The sequence below is a fragment of the Mya arenaria genome, chromosome 1 (genome assembly GCF_026914265.1).
Source record: "Mya arenaria isolate MELC-2E11 chromosome 1, ASM2691426v1".
NCBI classification, from domain to species: domain Eukaryota; kingdom Metazoa; phylum Mollusca; class Bivalvia; order Myida; family Myidae; genus Mya; species Mya arenaria.
In genome coordinates, this window is record NC_069122.1 from 62,914,847 (window position 1) to 62,936,672 (window position 21,826).

Consider the following 21,826-nt stretch of genomic DNA (forward strand, 5'->3'; position numbering starts at 1 on the left):
TGTCTTAGACAGGCCTTAGGGAGTGCCAATGTCGATGTGGGTGTATATGTCTTAGACAGGCCTAAGGGTGTGCCAATGTCGATATGGGTTTATATGTCTTAGACGGGCCTAAGGGAGTGCCAATGTCGATATGGGTGTATATGTCTTAGACGGGCCTAAGGGAGTGCCAATGTCGATATGGGTGTATATGTCTTAGACGGGCCTAAGGGAGTGCCAATGTCGATGTGGGTGTATATGTCTTAGACGGGCCTAAGGGAGTGCCAATGTCGATGTGGGTGTATATGTCTTAGACGGGCCTAAGGGAGTGCCAATGTCGATGTGGGTGTATATGTCTTAGACGGGCCTAAGGGAGTGCCAATGTCGATGTGGATGTATATGTCTTTAACGGGCCTAAAAGCTTGTGTATATGTCTTAGACGGGCCTAAAGGCTTGCTAATGGCGGTGTTTTTGTCTAAGACGGGCCTGAAGGCTTGCCAATGTCGGTATAGGTGTATATGTCTAAGACGGCCTAAAGACTTGCCAATGGCGGTGTATATGTCTAAGACGGGCCTGAAGGCTTGCCAATGTCGGTTTGGAAGTTTATGTCTGAGACGGGCCTTAAGGCTTGCCAATGTCGGTGTGGGTGTTTATGTCTAAGACGGGCCTGAAGACTTGCCAATGCCGGTTTGGATGTTTATGTCTAAGACGGGCCTGAAGGCTTGCCAATGTCGGTTTGGATGTTTATGTCTGAGACGGGCCTAAAGGCTTGCCAATGTCGGTGTGGGTTTATTTATCGTTGACTGACCTAAATACTTGCCAATGTCGGTTTCAGTGTATATGTTTTAGACGAGCCTTAAGGCTTGCCAGTGTCGGTGTGGGTATATATGTCTTAGACGGGCCTAAAGGCTTGCCAATGTCGGTGTGGGTGTATATGTCTAAGACGGGCCTAAAGGCTTGCCAGTGTCTGTGTGGGTGTTTATGTGCTAGACGGGCCTGAAGGATTGCCAGTGTCGGTGTGGGTGTATATGTTTTAGACGGGCCTTAAGGCTCGCCAATGTCGATGGGAGTGTTTATGTCTTAGACGGGCCTGAAGGCTTGCCAGTATCGGTTCGGGTGTGTATATCTTAGACGGGCCTAAAGGGTTGCCAGTGTCGGTTCGGGTGTGTATATCTTAGACGGGCCTAAAGGCTTGCAGTGTCGGTGTGGGTGTTTATGTGCTAGACGGGCCTGAAGGCTTGCCAGTTTCGGTTCGGGTGTGTATATCTTAGACGGGCCTAAAGACTTGCCAGTGTCGGTTCGGGTGTGTATATCTTAGACGGGCCTAAAGGCTTGCCAGTGTCGGTGTGGGTGTTTATGTGCTAGACGGGCCTGAAGGATTGCCAGTGTCGGTGTGGGTGTGTATGTTTTAGACGGGCCTTAAGGCTCGCCAATGTCGGTGGGAGTGTTTATGGCTTAGACGGGCCTGAAGGCTTGCCAGTGTCGGTTCGGGTGTGTATATCTTAGACGGGCCTTAAGGCTTGCCAGTGTCGGTTTTAGTATGTATGTCTTAGACGGGCCTAAAGCCTTGCCAATTTTGCTGCGAGTGTATATGTCTTAGACGGGCCTAAAGGGTTGCCAGTGTCGGTATGAGTGAGTATGTCTTAGACGAGCCTAAAGGCTTGCCAATGTCGATGCGAGTGTGCATGTCTTAGACGGGCCTAAAGGCTTACCAATGTCGATGTGAGTGTATATGTCTTAGACAGGCCTAAAGGCTTGCCAATGTCGATGTGAGTGTGTATGTCTTAGATGGGCCTAAAGGGTTGGCAATGTCGATGTGAGTGTGTATGTCTTAGACGGGCCTAAAGGGTTGGCAATGTCGATGTGAGTGTGTATGTCTTAGATGGGCCTAAAGGGTTGGCAATGTCGATGTGAGTCTGCATGTCTTAGACGGGCCTAAAGGCTTACCAATGTCGATGTGAGTGTACATGTCTTAGACGGGCCTAAAGGCTTGCCAATGTCGATGTGAGTGTGTATGTCTTAGACGGGCCTAAAGGCTTGGCAATGTCGGTGTGAGTGTGTATGTCTTAGACGGACCTAAAGGCTTGCCAACCTCGATGTGATTGTGTATGTCTTAGACGGGCCTAAAGGCTTGGCAATGTCGGTGTGAGTGTGTATGTCTTAGACGGGCCTAAAGGCTAGGCAATGTCGGTGTGAGTGTGTATGTCTTTGACGGGCCTAAAGGATTGCCAGTGTCGGTGTTGGTGTATATATAATTAGAGAATGACATTTGTTTATGAAACGCTCTTGGAAAGTTGATCTTAGCTATGGGATCTATATTAATTTCAATGGGTAAAATGTCAATAGCATACTCATCATTGTGTGAAACTCATGTCTGCACATATCTACATATGTTATGGCTCAGGTTAAGCGTTATATGTAGGTTGCTTTGGACCAGTCGTTGACTTGTATTGGAGCTTGGGTCAGGTCAAAGGTCAAGATCACGGGTTTGTCCGCGCAGTTAAGAAGAATAGTATGCTGAATGTTTATTCCCCATCTTGATGTTTCGGTCAATACATCACCCGTCAGTGTCAAAATCGCAATATTTTTGAAATCATGTTTAGGTGAACAGCGAGATGCAGGGTCAAATAATGTTAGGTACGTAGCCCTTTACCCGTCAGTGACCTTGCTTGGTTATGGGTTCAGGTCAAAGGTCAAGATCACAGAAATTATATTCAGTATGTTTGTTTAGTTAATGTGGCACTCTTATTCAAAATCAATACATAATTATACATGTATAACAAACATCTATTATGAGTGATATACCTTTAACTACTTACTAAATAATGCATTTATGGAAAATATTAATTACTGATAACAAGATTGTAACTGTGTATTTAAAGCAGAAAGCGCAAAAATATTAAATGATTGGTGAATGCTAAAATATTTAACAGAGATCTACTACAGTCTCATAAGGTAGAAATACCGTGTTTTATGCTCATTTCTATCAAATTAAACTCGGTATCTTACATAAGAACCATTGTTTTCGACATTTATTCATCCTTTTTGGAATATTAAAACAATATTATTAAATATGGTGAATCTTATTTGGGAATAACGGAGTGCATCTTTAATACTAATTTGTTGATAATAAACTCGATTTTGACGAACGGCGATAATCTGTTTCCTGGGAAGAAACCAGTACTATGTCCTTTATGAGGGGCTAATATTAAGTACCCCTGGTTGGGATCGAACCCACAACCCATTGGAATACAATTATACCACTCTCATTCCTATTAAGTTGTCGTCGCAGTTACTAGATACTGATAGTATTTGGGGTCCTAAAATGTATGTATGTTACCGCTTGCCAAATAGACAACCCGTTTTAATTTGGGAAACCAAATGTCAAAGAGGTCGAGATCTTTGCACTCATGTTTGTTAAACTTTGGTTTTAGTTACGCGTTCTAAACATGAGATTTTAACCCCAAGATGAAGAGACGCAGCTGCAAAGATCAATATATCGGAGAAACCGTTTTCGGAATATGAATTCAATCACGAAAGTGTTGTAGAATATTTACAATTTGTACAATAAACAATACGGTAGTTTGATCATCTACGAGAAGAGTTTAGTGAAAGGATGACTGCCTTGATATCCCAAGCAGGGAGCCAGCACAGTGTACTGCTCGCAATGACTTCCTACGTACGGCATAATTGCTAGTTATTAACAATTAATACCGTTATGTAACAAAACATTGCTGCATTGGTTAACAGATCCATACATGTTTTAGAATCAAATAAAATGATAATTGCTACCAACAAAGTAATACATAATAATGTAGGGGCAATCTGCATACATTCAGAAGCACCAGCAGTCCTTATGATACTGTTGTCTATAGTTAATTATCCCCTCCAGCCCTCCGCTAGTCTATGTAATCTGTCTAATTCCGACTGCACAGGTGAATACTACACGTCGGCACCGAGGCTTTATCTCGTGCACTGATCGTCATTGATGTCTGATAGGCGAATGGAATAAAATACATTAGAAACAGCCGGAAGGCGAGTTTAGTTACAATGCAGCTTTGCATGTTTGGAAATACAGCGCTCCTTTTGGCGCAGCTGCATTAGATTTGTTACGACATATTGTGCACCAATCAAATGCTTTAAATCAATTGCGTAGTTTAAATACACAGTGATTGTAAATGGGACAACGTATAGTAATGATCACCGACATCTCCTGGTTTCTATTTCAATTACTGTCAGTGCTCAGCATATCTGTTTTAGTTCTTCAGTATTATGTCTCTCACTTATCGCCCTAACCATTCCATTTTGATTGCATTTTGACAAATTAAACTTTTGCAGACGAACTGTACGTACTGGCGAAATGTGCTTTATTCCCTCATCCTTTTATTGAAAATGTTGAATACATGTACGGCAAATAGAAAACAAGGAATTTAAGTTATTCCTAATACTCTTGTATCTATTTGACCAGAAAACGAATTGCGTTCTTAAATTTGTGATAAGTAGATATATTTGTATGCGTTGCTTCTATAGAAATCAATTTGTTCAGTTTCATTTATCCTAATTCTCAGGGAATCTCAGGGAACATAATATGCTGATCGTGCACAACTGCAGCTGCCAGTCGGACTGTATTATAGTAAATACTTCAAAGTTATGATCGATTGTACAGAGACTCATTATGAGATGATGCTTCTTCCATTTGTTATGCTTCCTCGCTACGGCGCTATTGTCTGGGTGTATATGTCTTAGACGGGCATTAGGGAGTGCCAATCTCGGTGTGGGTGTATATGTCTTAGACGGGCCTTAGGGAGTGCCAATCTCGGTGTGGGTGTATATATCTTAGACGGGCCTTAGGGAGTGCCAATGTCGATATGGGTGTATATGTCTTAGACGGGCCTAAGGGAGTGCCAATGTCGATATGGGTGTATATGTCTTAGACGGGCCTTAGGGAGTGCCAATGTCGATATGGGTGTATATGTCTTAGACGGGCCTTAGGGAGTGCCAATGTCGATATGGGTGTATATGTCTTAGACGGGCCTTAGGGAGTGCCAATCTCGGTGTGGGTGTATATGTCTTAGACGGGCCTTAGGGAGTGCCAATCTCGGTGTGGGTGTATATGTCTTAGACGGGCCTAAGGGAGTGCCAATGTCGATATGGGTGTATATGTCTTAGACGGGCCTAAGGGAGTGCCAATGTCGATATGGGTGTATATGTCTTAGACGGGCCTAAGGGAGTGCCAATGTCGATATGGGTGTATATGTCTTAGACGGGCCTAAGGGAGTGCCAATGTCGATGTGGGTGTATATGTCTTAGACGGGCCTAAGGGAGTGCCAATGTCGATGTGGGTGTATATGTCTTAGACGGGCCTTAGGGAGTGCCAATGTCGATGTGGGTGTATATGTCTTAGACGGGCCTAAGGGTGTGCCAATGTCGATATGGGTTTATATGTCTTAGACGGGCCTAAGGGAGTGCCAATGTCGATATGGGTGTATATGTCTTAGACGGGCCTAAGGGAGTGCCAATGTCGATGTTGGTGTATATGTCTTAGACGGGCCTAAGGGAGTGCCAATGTCGATATGGGTGTATATGTCTTAGACGGGCCTAAGGGAGTGCCAATGTCGGTGTGGATGTATATGTCTTAGACGGGCCTAAGGGAGTGCCAATGTCGATGTTGGTGTATATGTCTTAGACGGGCCTAAGGGAGTGCCAATGTCGATGTTGGTGTATATGTCTAAGACGGGCCTTAGGGAGTGCCAATGTCGATGTGGGTGTATATGTCTTAGACGGGTCTAAGGGAGTGCCAATGTCGATGTGGGTGTATATGTCTTAGACGGGCCTAAGGGTGTGCCAATGTCGATATGGGTTTATATGTCTTAGACGGGCCTAAGGGAGTGCCAATGTCGATATGGGTGTATATGTCTTAGACGGGCCTAAGGGAGTGCCAATGTCGATGTGGGTGTATATGTCTTAGACGGGCCTAAGGGAGTGCCAATGTCGATGTGGGTGTATATGTCTTAGACGGGCCTAAGGGAGTGCCAATGTCGATGTGGGTGTATATGTCTTAGACGGGCCTAAGAGAGTGCCAATGTCGATGTGGGTGTATATGTCTTAGACGGGCCTAAGGGAGTGCCAATGTCGATGTTGGTGTATATGTCTTAGACGGGCCTAAGGGAGTGCCAATGTCGATGTTGGTGTATATGTCTTAGACGGGCCTAAGGGAGTGCCAATGTCGATGTGGGTGTATATGTCTTAGACAGGCCTAAGGGAGTGCCAATGTCGGTGTGGATGTATATGTCTTAGGGAGTGCCAATGTCGATGTTGGTGTATATGTCTTAGACGGGCCTAAGGGAGTGCCAATGTCGATGTTGATGTATATGTCTAAGACGGGCCTTAGGGAGTGCCAATGTCGATGTGGGTGTATATGTCTTAGACGGGCCTAAGGGAGTGCCAATGTCGGTGTGGATGTATATGTCTTAGACGGGCCTAAGGGAGTGCCAATGTCGATGTTGGTGTATATTTCTTAGACGGGCCTAAGGGAGTGCCAATGTCGATCTTGGTGTATATGTCTTAGACGGGCCTAAGGGAGTGCCAATGTCGATGTGGGTGTATATGTCTTAGACGGGCCTAAGGGAGTGCCAATGTCGATGTTGGTGTATATGTCTTAGACGGGCCTAAGGGAGTGCCAATGTCGATGTTGGTGTATATGTCTTAGACGGGCCTAAGGGAGTGCCAATGTCGATGTGGGTGTATATGTCTTAGACAGGCCTAAGGGAGTGCCAATGTCGATGTGGGTGTATATGTCTTAGACAGGCCTAAGGGAGTGCCAATGTCGGTGTGGATGAATATGTCTTAGACGGGCCTAAGGGAGTGCCAATGTCGATGTTGGTGTATATGTCTTAGACAGGCCTAAGGGAGTGCCAATGTCGATGTTGGTGTATATGTCTTAGACGGGCCTAAGGGAGTGCCAATGTCGATGTTGGTGTATATGTCTTAGACGGGCCTAAGGGAGTGCCAATGTCGATGTGGGTGTATATGTCTTAGACAGGCCTAAGGGAGTGCCAATGTCGATGTGGGTGTTTATGTCTTAGACGGGCCTAAGGGAGTGCCAATGTCGGTGTGGATGTATATGTCTTAGACGGGCCTAAGGGAGTGCCAATGTCGATGTTGGTGTATATGTCTTAGACGGGCCTAAGGGAGTGCCAATGTCGATATGGGTGTATATGTCTTAGACGGGCCTTAGGGAGTGCCAATGTCGATGTGGGTGTATATGTCTTAGACGGGCCTAAGGGAGTGCCAATGTCGGTGTGAGTGTATATGTCTTAGACGGGCCAAAGGGAGTACCAATGTCGATATGGGTGTATATGTCTTAGACGGGCCTAAGGGAGTGCCAATCTCGATTTGGGTGTATATGTCTAAGACGGGCCGTAAGGCTTGCCAATGTCGGTATAGGTGTATATGTCTTAGACGGCCTAAAGGCTTGCCAATGGCGGTGTATATGTCTAAGACGGGCCTGAAGGCTTGCCAATGTCGGTGTAGGTGTATATGTCTTAGACGGCCTAAAGGCTTGCCAATTGCGGTGTATATGTCTAAGACGGGCTTGAAGGCTTGCCAATGTCGGTGTAGGTGTATATGTCTTAGACGGCTTAAAGGCTTGCCAATGGCGGTGCATATTTCTAAGACGGGCCAAAAGGCTTGCTAATGTCGGTGTGGGTGTATTTTTCGTAGACTGGCCTTAAAGCTTGCTAATGTCGGTGTGGATGTTTATGTCTAAGACGGGCCTGAAGGCTTGCCAATGTCGGTGTAGGTGAATATGTCTGAGACGGCCAAAAGGCTTGCCAATGGCGGTGTTTATGTCTAAGACCGGCCTGAAGGCTTGCCAATGTCGGTGTGGATGTTTATGTCTAAGACGGGCATGAAGGCTTGCAAATGCCGGTGTGGGTGTATTTGTCCAAGACGGGCCTGAAGGCTTGCCAATGTCGGTGTAGGTGAATATGTCTGAGACGGCCAAAAGGCTTGCCAATGGCGGTGTTTATGTCTAAGACGGGCCTGAAGGCTTGCCAATGTCGGTGTGGATGTTTATGTCTAAGACTGGCCTTAAGGCTTGCGAATGCCGGTGTGGGTGTACAGTAAAATTGCGATCGCTCGAGGTCGCCGGTGACCGAGCCTAAACCTTGAGGGAACCGATGTTTCGAACGACCCGATTTTCAATTCTCCAGTCTGTTATGAAATATATTTCAGTGTATTTCATGTATGAAGTAGTCTGTTTACTAAGACACCGATTATGTGTTGCGCTGTGGAAATAATTCATATGTTCAAAGGCTGTCGTTTACTATATTAACTTGCAAAAATTTAATACTTAACAATTGTTTGTTTATTTTGGAACAAGCATTCGGGAAAAAGTGTGAAATTATGACCTCGAGGGAGCCATAAGGTTTTGTGCATGATTTGTGTACTTGGGACCGAGAATATTGCTCGACTCCTCCCCCCAAAATAGGTTTCGATGCAGCGTAGGTATATTTGATATGAAAATAGAGGGAAAAATGTTCGGGACCAAGCTCCGACCTCGAGGAAACGCCGGTTCTCGAACGACCGCTTGTTCGAATGGCCGCAGTTTTACTGTATATATCTAAGAAGAGCCTAAAGGCTTGCCAGTGGCGGTGTGGGTGTATATGTGTTAGATGGGCCTAAATGCTTGTAAATGGCGGTGTGGTGTATATGTCATAGACGGGCCTGAAGGAGTGCCAATGGCGGTGTGGGTGTATATGTATTAGACGGGCCTGAAGGAGTGCCAATGGCGGTGTGGGTATATATGTCTTAGACGGGCCTGAAGGAGTGCCAATGACGATGTGGTGTATATGTCATAGACGGGCCTGAAGGAGTGCCAGTGTCGGTGTGGGTGTATATGTATTAGACGGGCCTGAAGGAGTGCCAATGGCGGTGTGGTGTATATGTCATAGACGGGCCTGAAGGAGTGCCAATGGCGGTGTGGGTGTATATGTCTTAGAGGTGCCTGAAGGAGTGCCAATGGCGGTGTGGTGTGTATGTCATAGACGGGCCTGAAGGGGTGCCAATGGCGGTGTGAGTATATATGTCTTAGACGGGCCTGAAGGAGTGCCAATGGCGGTGTGGGTGTATATGTCTTAGACGGGCCTGAAGGAGTGCCAATGGCGGTGTGGGTGTATATGTCTTAGACGGGCCTGAAGGCTTACCAGTGTTGGTTCGGGTGTGTATGTCTTAGACGGACCTAAAGGCTTGCCAGTGTCGGTTTGAATGTGCTTGTCTTAGACGGGCCTTAAGCCTTGCCAATGTTGCTGCGAGTGTATATGTCTTAGACGGGCCTAAAGGCTTACCAATGTCGGTTTGGGTGTGTATGTCTTAGACGGGCCTAAGGGCTTACCAATGTCGATGTGAGTGTGTATGTCTTAGACGGGCCTAAAGGCTTGCCAATGTCGATGTGAGTGTGTACGTCTTAGACGGGCCTAAAGGGTTGGCAATGTCGATGTGAGTGTGTATGTCTTAGACGGACCTAAAGGCTTGCCAATGTCGGTGCGAGTGTGTATGTCTTAGACGGGCCTAAAGGCTTACCAATGTTGATGTGAGTGTGTATGTCTTAGACGGGCCTAAAGGCTTGCCAATGTCGATGTGAGTGTGTATGTCTTAGACGGGCCTAAAGGCTTGCCAATGTCGATGTGAGTGTGTATGTCTTAGACGGGCCTAAAGGCTTGGCAATGTCGGTATGAGCGTGTATGTCTTAGACGGGCCTAAAGGGTTGCCAGTGTCAGTGTTGGTGTATATATAATTAGAGAATGACATTTGTTTATGAAACGCTCTGAGTAATTGCCCTTAGCTATGGGATCTATATTGATTTTTGGGTAAATAGGTAAGATGTCAATAGCATACACATCATTGTGTGAAACTCATGTCTGCACATATCTACATATGTTATGGCTCAGGTTAAGCGTTATATGTAGGTTGCTTTGGACCAGTCGTTGACTTGTATTGGAGCTTGGGTCAGGTCAAAGGTCAAGATCACGGGTTTGTCCGCGCAGTTAAGAAGAATAGTATGCTGAATGTTTATTCCCCATCTTGATGTTTCGGTCAATACATCAAAGGTCACCCGTCAGTGTCAAAATCGCAATATTTTTGAAATCATGTTTAGGTGAACAGCGAGATGCAGGGTCAAATAATGTTAGGTACGTAGCCCTTTACCCGTCAGTGACCTTACTTGGTTATGGCTTCAGGTCAAAGGTCAAGATCACAGAAATTATTTTCAGTATGTTTGTTTAGTTAATGTGGCACTCTGATTCAAAATCAATACATAATTATACATGTATAACAAACATCTATTTTGAGTGATATACCTTTAACTACTTACTAAATAATGCATTTATGGAAAATATTAATTACTGATAACAAGATTGTAACTGTGTATTTAAAGCAGAAAGCGCAAAAATATTAAATGATTGGTGAATGCTAAAATATTTAACAGAGATCTACTACAGTCTCATAAGGTAGAAATACCGTGTTTTATGCTCATTTCTATCAAATTAAACTCGGTATCTTACATAAGAACCATTGTTTTCGACATTTATTCATCCTTTTTGGAATATTAAAACAATATTATTAAATATGGTGAATCTTATTTGGGAATAACGGAATGCATCTTTAATACTAATTTGTTGATAATAAACTCGATTTTGACGAACGGCGATAATCTGTTTCCTGGGAAGAAACCAGTACTATGTCCTTAATGAGGGGCTAATATTAAGTACCCCTGGTGGGGATCGAACCCACAACCCATTGGAATTCAATTATACCACTCTCATTCCTATTAAGTTGTCGTCGCAGTTACTAGATACTGATAGTATTTGGGGTCCTAAAATGTATGTATGTTACCGCTTGCCAAATAGACAACCCGTTTTAATTTGGGAAACCAAATGTCAAAGAGGTCGAGATCTTTGCACTCATGTTTGTTAAACTTTGGTTTTAGTTACGCGTTCTAAACATGAGATTTTAACCCCACGATGAAGAGACGCAGCTGCAAAGATCAATATATCGGAGAAACCGTTTTCGGAATATGAATTCAATCACGAAAGTGCTGTATAATATTTACAATTTGTACAATAAACAATACGGTAATTTGATAAAATAATTTAAATTCATTTTAATCATCTACTAGAAGAGTTTAGTGAAAGGATGACTGCCTTGATATCCCAAGCAGGGAGCCAGTACAGTGTACTGCTCGCAATGACTTCCTACGTACGGCATAATTACTACTGACAGGTACAGGCTGGGAAGCGCTGTTTATCTTGTCGTTAATCCCCGCGGCGACCATGTATGAACCCTGCATTCGAGGTTTAATAGCAACAGTAATGTTACAGACTGGATCAGGAATAGAAAGAAATACCAATATACTCTTGTACTCTAAACTTGCGTATATACGTTTGACAATGTACGCGGCGGCGTGTATGATAGACCTTTAATACTATGTGTGTCTCAATGTACTCGTGTATAATAGACATGCGTACACGTGTGTCCATGTACACGTGTATAAAAGACCTGCAAATGCGTGTGTCAATGTACACGTGTATAATAGATTTGCATATGCGTGTGTCAATGTACACGTGTATAATTGACCTGCGTATGCGTGTTTCAAAGTACACGTGCATAATAGACCTGCGTACACGTGCGTCCATGTACACGTGTATAAAAGACCTGCATATGCAAGTGTCAATGTACACGTGTATAACAGACATGCGTACACGTGTGTCCATGTACACGTGTATAAAAGACCTGCATATGCGTGTGTCAATGTACACGTGTATAATTGACCTGCGTATAAGTGTAACAATGTACACGTGTATAATAGACATGCGTACACGTGTGTCCATGTACACGTGTATAAAAGACCTGCATATGCGTGTGTCAATGTACACGTGTATAATTGACCTGCGTATAAGTGTAACAATGTACACGTGTATAATAGACCTGCTTATGCGTGTTCCAATGAACACGTGCATAATAGACCTGCGTATGCGTGTTTCAATGTACACGTGTATAATAGACCTGCGTATGCGTGTGTCAATGAACGCGTGTATAATAGACCTTAAATACTATGTGTGTCTCACTATACTCGTGTACAACAGACATACGTACACGTGTGACAATGTACACGTTTGTAATAGACCTGCAGGTGTGTGAGTTAATGTACACGTGTATGGTAGACCACCGTATGCGTGTGACAATGTACACGTGTATAATAGACCAGTGTATATGTGTGGCAATATGCCCGTGTAATACAGACCAGCAAATGTGTGTAAAAATGTATACGTGTTTAATGGATTAGCGTGTTTGTTTGTCAGTATGCACGTGTGTAATGATTCAGCGCATGGGTGTGTATGTGTACGTGTCAATATACACGTGTATAATAGACCTGTGTATGTGCGTGTCAATAAACACGTGTATAATAGACCTGTGTATGTGCGTGTCACTGCACACGTGTACTATAGACCTGCATATGTATGTGGCAATGTACAAATGTTTAATAAATCTGCATATGCGTGTGGCAATGCACACGTGTATAAGAGACCTGCGTTGTGTATATGACAATGTGCACGTGTATGAGTATGTGTGTCCATGTATAAGTCTAAAAAAGTATGTGTGAGTATTATTATCATCCTAAAAAAAGTAGCCAGGGCAAATTGAAGTGATTCAGATATGATATGCTTGAAGTCAATATTTAATTTATTATGAACGGCATTTGTTTGCCATATACGAACGAATTGCTTTGTATATTTACAGCCCGCGTGAGCAGCACCGACACGGCGGAAATCCGTACCGACGACCGGTAGGCGCCATTCGCCAGGGAAACATATCTAATGCATATGTAAATGAGAATTAGGAGATTTGCGGTTCACGGGAAAATTTCTATTGACAAAACTATAAAGACTTGGAAACGAAGAATTTGGCTTAAAGAAAGTTAGCGGTATTGGCTGATAATACTCGTCATGGTGTTTTCTTCTTAGAAACTCTTCTTTATCAGCAATAATTGCTTTGGTTCTTTAATGTATCGTTGCCTGGTAACGGGATAATAAAATACATGTTATATATTATCATGAACCTAGTCTAATACCACTATCATTAATTTGACAGTTAAATGTAAATGACGAAGATAGTTCAGTGTTCGCGATGTATAAACTACATGTTGTGTGATGAATGATAGCTGAACATACACACAGTCGCGACGTGACCACAGTGAAGCACAGTAGTTGAAGCTGAACCCCGGATGTATCTTCTCTTCCGAGGATTTAGTACGATCTCTTTCTTCAGGAGGAATATTTGAGGCGCAAAAACACGCTGGAGAAAACATTAACTGTCAGAGATCAGACGGTAATATATGTGTGAGACTTTGTGCTGTACATGTTTCCTTTGGCTCCAGAATGGGATCTTGAAAACATAGGTAAGTTAACTGGCAGTGAGTAATACTCACCCAGGTTAGTTGGAGAGCAATGCATAGTTATCTAAGAATTATACTTGCTTGTGTGTTGAAGAAAAGTGAAGTGTTCAAAAGTATGGATTAATATAAATCGATTGGTTTTCTCTTCGAAGACCGATTTGAGAATCATCTATGTATTTTAGTGAGGATTTATTGGCCCATCACACGAGTCTAGTGCAGCCATTTATATCATATGAACGGGAGTGATTGTGGTCGGAATATTCAGGGGGAAATGAACGTCTAAAGAGACCTGAACGCAATCGAAGAGAGAGAGAGATAACGGAACTTAAATAGCATTAGGTTGTTGAGCCGCTTGAAAAGCTGTTGAAAATATCGAGTTTTCATCGAACTGCTACTACATTGTGGATATGGTTAAAAGTTAAATGGCCTTATTAAATTATGAGTAGATTCAGTGAGCCAAAATCACAAGAAAACCTACGACGGGTAGTGAATGTGCCCACCTGTACTAGGGATTATGTGTGACGTGATATCGAAACAGCATTACAAGTAAGGTAAAAACTTAATCAGTCTTTATCAAAGTTCGATTGGCAGGTCAAATATCACGTCTGATAGCAACGAGTTTTGGTAGAATAGTCGAAATTTATATCAAGATGGCAGTATTTTTTTTAAATATGTCGTATATCTACTTTGGTATATTAGCAGTCAGTCGTTCTTGGTCTTTATCAGGCGAATAAGAATATTTAAAAAAGGAGGATCAGTATACAAAATATAGTCTAAGACACTCATCTCAAGTCAAGAGTTATTAGTATTAATTTACCAAACAATACGCCGGGTATCCGTGTCACTCAAGGCCCAGTTATTACGTCGTCAAATGCGTCCTAATAACATTTAAACATGACATGAAGTATGTACAGAGCATTATCAGCGTTCTTATCAGCCTCATATTATTCTATTTGTTATCGACATTACCTGCTCGGCACTCATCACTATTTAAAACCAATGGAATGACAATATTTTTCAAACTTACTTATTCCATATTAATTTACTGAACCGTTCGTTTTAAAGTTGATAGATTTTGATGAGTGTGAATTTGGCTCAGCCATTGGCAAACGCGGCAAACGACATTCGAAATTATACAGTAAAAATACAATTTCGAGCTGCAATGTTGAGCTGGACGGAATCCTATCTCGACATTCAATAATATATAGTGAATTTTGAATATCGAGCTGCATTGTTGAGCTGGACGGAATCATTCGGTATTATACAGCAAAATTTCAATGTCGATCTGCAATGTCGAGCTAGTCGAAATCCTAGCTCGACATTTTATGATTTATATTGAATTTTCAATGTCGATCTGCTATGTCGTAAGCTAGACGGAATCCTAGCTTAACATTCGGTAACTTCTCACACATAAGATTGTTGCGTTTAGGTGTCATACTGCTATGACAATGCTGTACAAAGTGCGCTGATATTTACCATGCTATTTTAAACTGCAAAAATAGTTTTGTTGTGACACTGACTTTAAATAACATGCATAATTAAAACTAATCAATTATGAGACAAAAACAGAGCTGTGCACGCAGAAGGCAATGCTCGTCCGTCTGTCAGGGAGTGCAGGTGAACACTTAGTTAGGACCGATACTGTTTATTTCAAAACATGTTATTGTCAGTCCTTAAGATTGAAATTCAGCAATGGGAGTAGTCGTTAACTGATTCAATTAATGTTCAACATACGAACAATCACGATGACAAAAACGCCATCGTGGCTGTCATACATTAAACATACGCACATTAAAACCCCCCACATATTCTTGGAAGAAAAAAATCATTACACAATCTTAAATATGGTAAAGATAATTACGATTAAAATTTATTTCAATGACAAAAAATCACTTTTTTATTCAAAGAAGAAACAGTATATAAACTACTAGATATGTTTCAATGACAAAACCTTGTACACAAAAAAATATCAGAATTCATATTGCTTCAGTAAACAATTTTAATTTCAACCATTATATACGTTATCATTTACATCCAGGTCTTTATAAACATTTAACGTTTATTTAATCAGCACAGCTGGGCTTGAACGTTTAATAACCATGAACACCTTCGAATCGCCTCTGTTAATAGTTATTTTGCGGTCAATATGACAGGATATTTCACAGTATATAAGTAAATAATTGCATATTTTTTTGGCTTTTGACCTAAAAAGATATCCCCTTCATTATCGGTCGCCTGATTTATCATTAGCATCATCTTGGTAAATAAAAGTTTGGCCAACATTCAGTTTTATAGCTAAGGACGACTGAAGGACTAATACTTGTACTTTTGAATGTCTTGATAAATTCGACGTACGGCATTCGACGTTCAGAATTGGAATTTTGTCTAAATTCGACATACATCATTTTACACTGCAAATTTCATTGTTAGAAACTGGAAATAAATACGGCATTCGACTTTGGGAATTAAAATATCGTCTTTAACTCAACATACAGCATTCGACAGCACGAATGGAATTTCTAAAGACATTGCTGACGTTTCACATCTCAGCATGCCGCATTCTGTTTTCGAACGTCTAAGATAGACAGCTTGTCGTGCTGCACAATTAAACATCCCTATACGAACGGAATATGTATGTCGTGTTGCACAGTTTTCAAACTTTAAAAAATGAATCCCAAATGTCGGAAATATAGAGCCTGCACAATATTTGAATTGGCGGTGTTGATGTCGCAAACATCAACACCGCCTTACGACATCAAATCTGCCTTACGACATCAACTCTGCCTTACGACATCAAATCTGCCTTACGACATTTACACTGCTTACGACATAAACAACTACATTACGACATCAACTCTGCCTTACGACATAAACTCTGCCTTACGACATCAACACTGTCGTAATGCCTTACGACATCAAAACTGCCTTACGACTTCTCTGACTTACGGCATCAACTCTGCCTTGTAACTTCAACACTCTCTGCCTTATTACATCAACACTGCCTTACTACATCAACTCTACCTTACGACATCAACACTGCCTTACGACATCAACTCTTTACGACATCAACACTGCCTTACGGCATCAAGACTGCCTTACTACATCATTACTGCTTTGCGGCATCAACCCAGCCTTACGACATCAACACTGCCTTACGGCATCAACTCTTCTATGATAACCACATATATGCTTAAATTACAAGCTTTAAATTACATTTTAAGCCAATAAAAAGGGGGGTCAAGTTATTCCTAAGAAAAATCACTCCACTTGAAAAACAAACTCTAAAAATCGCACCGTCCCCCATGACAGTTCTTTCAAAATGACCTTTCAACTATAGGGCAGCGGTTTATGCTTTAATCTATACTCTAAATGATAAATCAAGCAAGAATAGATACTTAAGGTATAAAAGTTTCAGGAATAATGATAGTTTTGATTTACAGTGTATTGAGCATGTGAAAACATGTCTATCAATCATAAGAACATTTTTTTTATTGAGAATTTTCCACACAACGGAAGTACATATGACGTAATGGTGACGTCATTCCTTAACGACATCAACTCTGCCTTATGACATCAACTCTTCCTTACGACATTAACACTGCCTTTCGACAGCGACACTGCCTTGCGACATAACCACTGTCCTACGACATCAACTGTGCCTTGCGACATCAACACTGCCTTACGACATTAACACTGCACTCAGACATCAACACTGCCTTTCGACATCATATCTGCTTTGTAACATCAACACTGCCTTGCGACATCAACTCTGTCTTACGACATCAACTCTGCCTTGCGACCTCAACACTGCCATACAGTATTAACTCTGCCTTGTGACCCACATTGTCGTTGAATGGCAGACAGAAACCCACAGTGACGTTGAATGGAAGACAGAAACCCACTCTGACGTTTAATGGAAGACAGAAACCCACAGTGACGTTGAATGGAAGGCAGAAACCCACACTGACGTTTAATGGAAGACAGAAACCACACTGACGTTGAATGGAAGACAGAAACCCACAGTGACGTTGACTGTAATACAGAAACTCACAGTGACGTTAAATTGAAGACAGAAACCCACACTGACGTTAAATGGAAGACAGAAACCCACAGTGACATTGATTGGAAGACAGAAACCCACACTGACGTTGAATGGAAGACAAAAAACACACTGACGTTGAATGGAAGACAGAAACTCACACTGACGTTGAATGGAAGACAGAAACCACACTTACGTTGAATGGAAGACAGAAACCCACACTGACGTTGAATGGAAGACAGAAACCCACACTGACGTTGAATTGAAGACAGAAACCCAAAGTGAAGTTTAATGGAAGACAGAAACCCAAAGTGAAGTATAATGGAAGACAGAAACCCAAAGTGACGTTGAATGGAAGACAGTAACCCACAGTGACGTTGAATGGAAGACAGAAACCCAGAGTGACGTTGAATGGAAGACAGAAACCCACAGTGACGTTAAATTGAAGACAGAAACCCACAGTCACGTTTAATGGAAGACAGAAACCCACACTGACGTTGATTGGAAGACAGAAACCCACACTGACGTTTAATGGAAGTCAGAAAACACACTGACGTTGAATGAAAGACAGAAACCACACTGACGTTGATTGGAAGACACAAACCCACACTGACGTTTAATGGAAGACAGAAAACACACTGACGTTGAATGGAAGAAAGAAACCACACTGACGTTGAGTGGAAGACAGAAACCCACAGTGACGTTGAATGGAATACAGAAACCCACAGTGACGTTGAATGGAAGACAGAAACCCAAAGTGAAGTTTAATGGAAGACAGAAACCCAAAGTGACGTTGAATGGAAGACAGAAACCCACAGTGACGTTGAATGGAAGACAGAAACCAACAGTGACGTTGACTGGAAGACAGAAACCCACAGTGACGTTTAATGGAAGACAGAAACCCACACTGACGTTGATTGGAAGACAGAAACCCACACTGACGTTGAATGGAAGACAGAAACCCAAAGTGAAGTTTAATGGAAGACAGAAACCCAAAGTGACGTTGAATGAAAGACAGAAACCCACAGTGACGTTGAATGGAAGACAGAAACCAACAGTGACGTTGACTGGAAGACAGAAACCCACAGTGACGTTAAATTGAAGACAGAAACCCACAGTCACGTTTAATGGAAGACAGAAACCCACACTGACGTTGATTGGAAGACAGAAACCCACACTGACGTTTAATGGAAGTCAGAAAACACACTGACGTTGAATGAAAGACAGAAACCACACTGACGTTGAATGGAAGACAGAAACCCACAGTGACGTTGAATGCAATACAGAAACCCACAGTGACGTTAAACTGATGACAGAAACCCAAAGTGAATGTTAATGGAAGACCGAAACCCGCAGTGACGTTGATTGGAAGACAGAATCCACACTGACGTTGAATGGAAGACAGAAACCCACAGTGACGTTGACTGGAATACAGAAACCCACAGTGACGTTAAAATGATGACAGAAACCCAAAGTGAATGTTAATGGAAGACAGAAACCCACACTGACGTTGATTGGAAGACAGAATCCACACTGACGTTGAATGGAAGACAGAAACCCACAGTGACGTTGAATGGAAGACAGAAAACACACTGACGTTGAATGAAGGACAGAACCCACAGTGACGTTGAATGAAAGACAGAAAACACACTAACGTTGAATGGAAGACAGAAACCCACAGTGACGTTGAATGGAAGACAAAAAACACACTGACGTTGAATGAAGGACAGAACCCACAGTGACGTTGAATGGAAGACAGAAAACACACTGACGTTGAATGGAAGACAGAAACCCACAGTGACGTTGAATGGAAGACAGAAACCCACAGTGACGTTGAATGGAAGACAAAAAACACACTGACGTTGAATGAAGGACAGAACCCACAGTGACGTTGAATGGAAGACAGAAAACACACTGACGTTAAATGGAAGACAGAAACCCACAGTGACGTTGAATGGAAGACAGAAACCCACAGTGACGTTGAATGGAAAACAGAAACCCACAGTGACGTTGAATGGAAGACAGAAACCCACACTTATATTGAATGGAAGATAGAAACACACTGACGTTGACTGGAAAACAGAAACCCACACTTACGTTGAATGGAAGACAGAAACCCACAGTGACGTTGAATGGAAGACAGAAACCCACAGTGACGTTGAATGGAAGACAGAAACCCATACTGACGTTGGATGGAAGACAGAAACCCACACTGACGTTTAATGGAAGACAGAAACCCACAGTGAAGTTGAATGAAAACAGAAACCCACACTAATGTTTAATGGAAGACAGAAGCCACACTGACGTTGAATGGAAGACAGAAACCCACAGTGACGTTGAATGGAATACAAAAACCCACACTGGCGTTGACTGGAAGACAGAAACCCACGCTTACGTTTAATGGAAGCCAGAAACCCACACTAGCGTTTAATGGAAGAAAGAAACCCACACTGACGTTCAATGGAAGACAGAAGCCCACACCGATGTCGAATGGAATGGAAGACACACTGACGTTGAATGGAAGAGAGAAACCCACACTTACGTTCAATGTAAGATAGAAACAACCACTGGCGTTAAATAGAAGACAGAAACCCACACTTTCGTTAAATGAAAGATAGAAACCCACACTGACGTTCAGTTGAAGACAGAAACCCACACTGACGTTCAATGGAAGACCGAAACCCACACTTACGTTCAATGGAAGACAGAAACCCACACTGACGTTAAATGGAAGACAGAAGCCCACACTGACGTTGACTGGAAGACAGAAACCCACAGTGACGTTGAATGGAAGACAGAAACCCACTCTGACGTTTAATGGAAGACAGAAACCCACAGTGACGTTGAATGGAAGGCAGAAACCCACACTGACGTTTAATGGAAGACAGAAACCACACTGACGTTGAATGGAAGACAGAAACCCACAGTGACGTTGACTGTAATACAGAAACTCACAGTGACGTTAAATTGAAGACAGAAACCCACACTGACGTTAAATGGAAGACAGAAACCCACAGTGACATTGATTGGAAGACAGAAACCCACACTGACGTTGAATGGAAGACAAAAAACACACTGACGTTGAATGGAAGACAGAAACTCACACTGACGTTGAATGGAAGACAGAAACCACACTTACGTTGAATGGAAGACAGAAACCCACACTGACGTTGAATGGAAGACAGAAACCCACACTGACGTTGAATTGAAGACAGAAACCCAAAGTGAAGTTTAATGGAAGACAGAAACCCAAAGTGAAGTATAATGGAAGACAGAAACCCAAAGTGACGTTGAATGGAAGACAGTAACCCACAGTGACGTTGAATGGAAGACAGAAACCAACAGTGACGTTGACTGGAAGACAGAAACCCACAGTGACGTTAAATTGAAGACAGAAACCCACAGTCACGTTTAATGGAAGACAGAAACCCACACTGACGTTGATTGGAAGACAGAAACCCACACTGACGTTTAATGGAAGTCAGAAAACACACTGACGTTGAATGAAAGACAGAAACCACACTGACGTTGATTGGAAGACACAAACCCACACTGACGTTTAATGGAAGACAGAAAACACACTGACGTTGAATGGAAGAAAGAAACCACACTGACGTTGAGTGGAAGACAGAAACCCACAGTGACGTTGAATGGAATACAGAAACCCACAGTGACGTTGAATGGAAGACAGAAACCCAAAGTGAAGTTTAATGGAAGACAGAAACCCAAAGTGACGTTGAATGGAAGACAGAAACCCACAGTGACGTTGAATGGAAGACAGAAACCAACAGTGACGTTGACTGGAAGACAGAAACCCACAGTGACGTTTAATGGAAGACAGAAACCCACACTGACGTTGATTGGAAGACAGAAACCCACACTGACGTTGAATGGAAGACAGAAACCCAAAGTGAAGTTTAATGGAAGACAGAAACCCAAAGTGACGTTGAATGGAAGACAGAAACCCACAGTGACGTTGAATGGAAGACAGAAACCAACAGTGACGTTGACTGGAAGACAGAAACCCACAGTGACGTTAAATTGAAGACAGAAACCCACAGTCACGTTTAATGGAAGACAGAAACCCACACTGACGTTGATTGGAAGACAGAAACCCACACTGACGTTTAATGGAAGTCAGAAAACACACTGACGTTGAATGAAAGACAGAAACCACACTGACGTTGAATGGAAGACAGAAACCCACAGTGACGTTGAATGGAATACAGAAACCCACAGTGACGTTAAACTGATGACAGAAACCCAAAGTGAATGTTAATGGAAGACCGAAACCCGCAGTGACGTTGATTGGAAGACAGAATCCACACTGACGTTGAATGGAAGACAGAAACCCACAG

At 42.5% G+C, this 21,826-nt stretch overlaps 1 protein-coding gene across 5 annotated transcripts in view; it reads left to right on the forward strand.

The window, feature by feature from the left end:
- The window catches only part of LOC128231525 (adenylate cyclase type 1-like), a 74,586-nt gene that overhangs the window by 10,843 nt on the left and 41,917 nt on the right, over nt 1-21,826 (forward strand). For 3 of the 5 annotated variants that reach the window (XM_052944487.1, XM_052944527.1, XM_052944507.1), the window contains exon 2: nt 12,775-13,975. The gene's annotated coding sequence lies outside the window, so the exon portion shown is untranslated. Of the gene's footprint in view, nt 1-12,774; nt 13,981-21,826 lie in introns of all 5 variants that reach the window. The other 2 variants (XM_052944518.1, XM_052944498.1) reach the window with 2 other exon arrangements.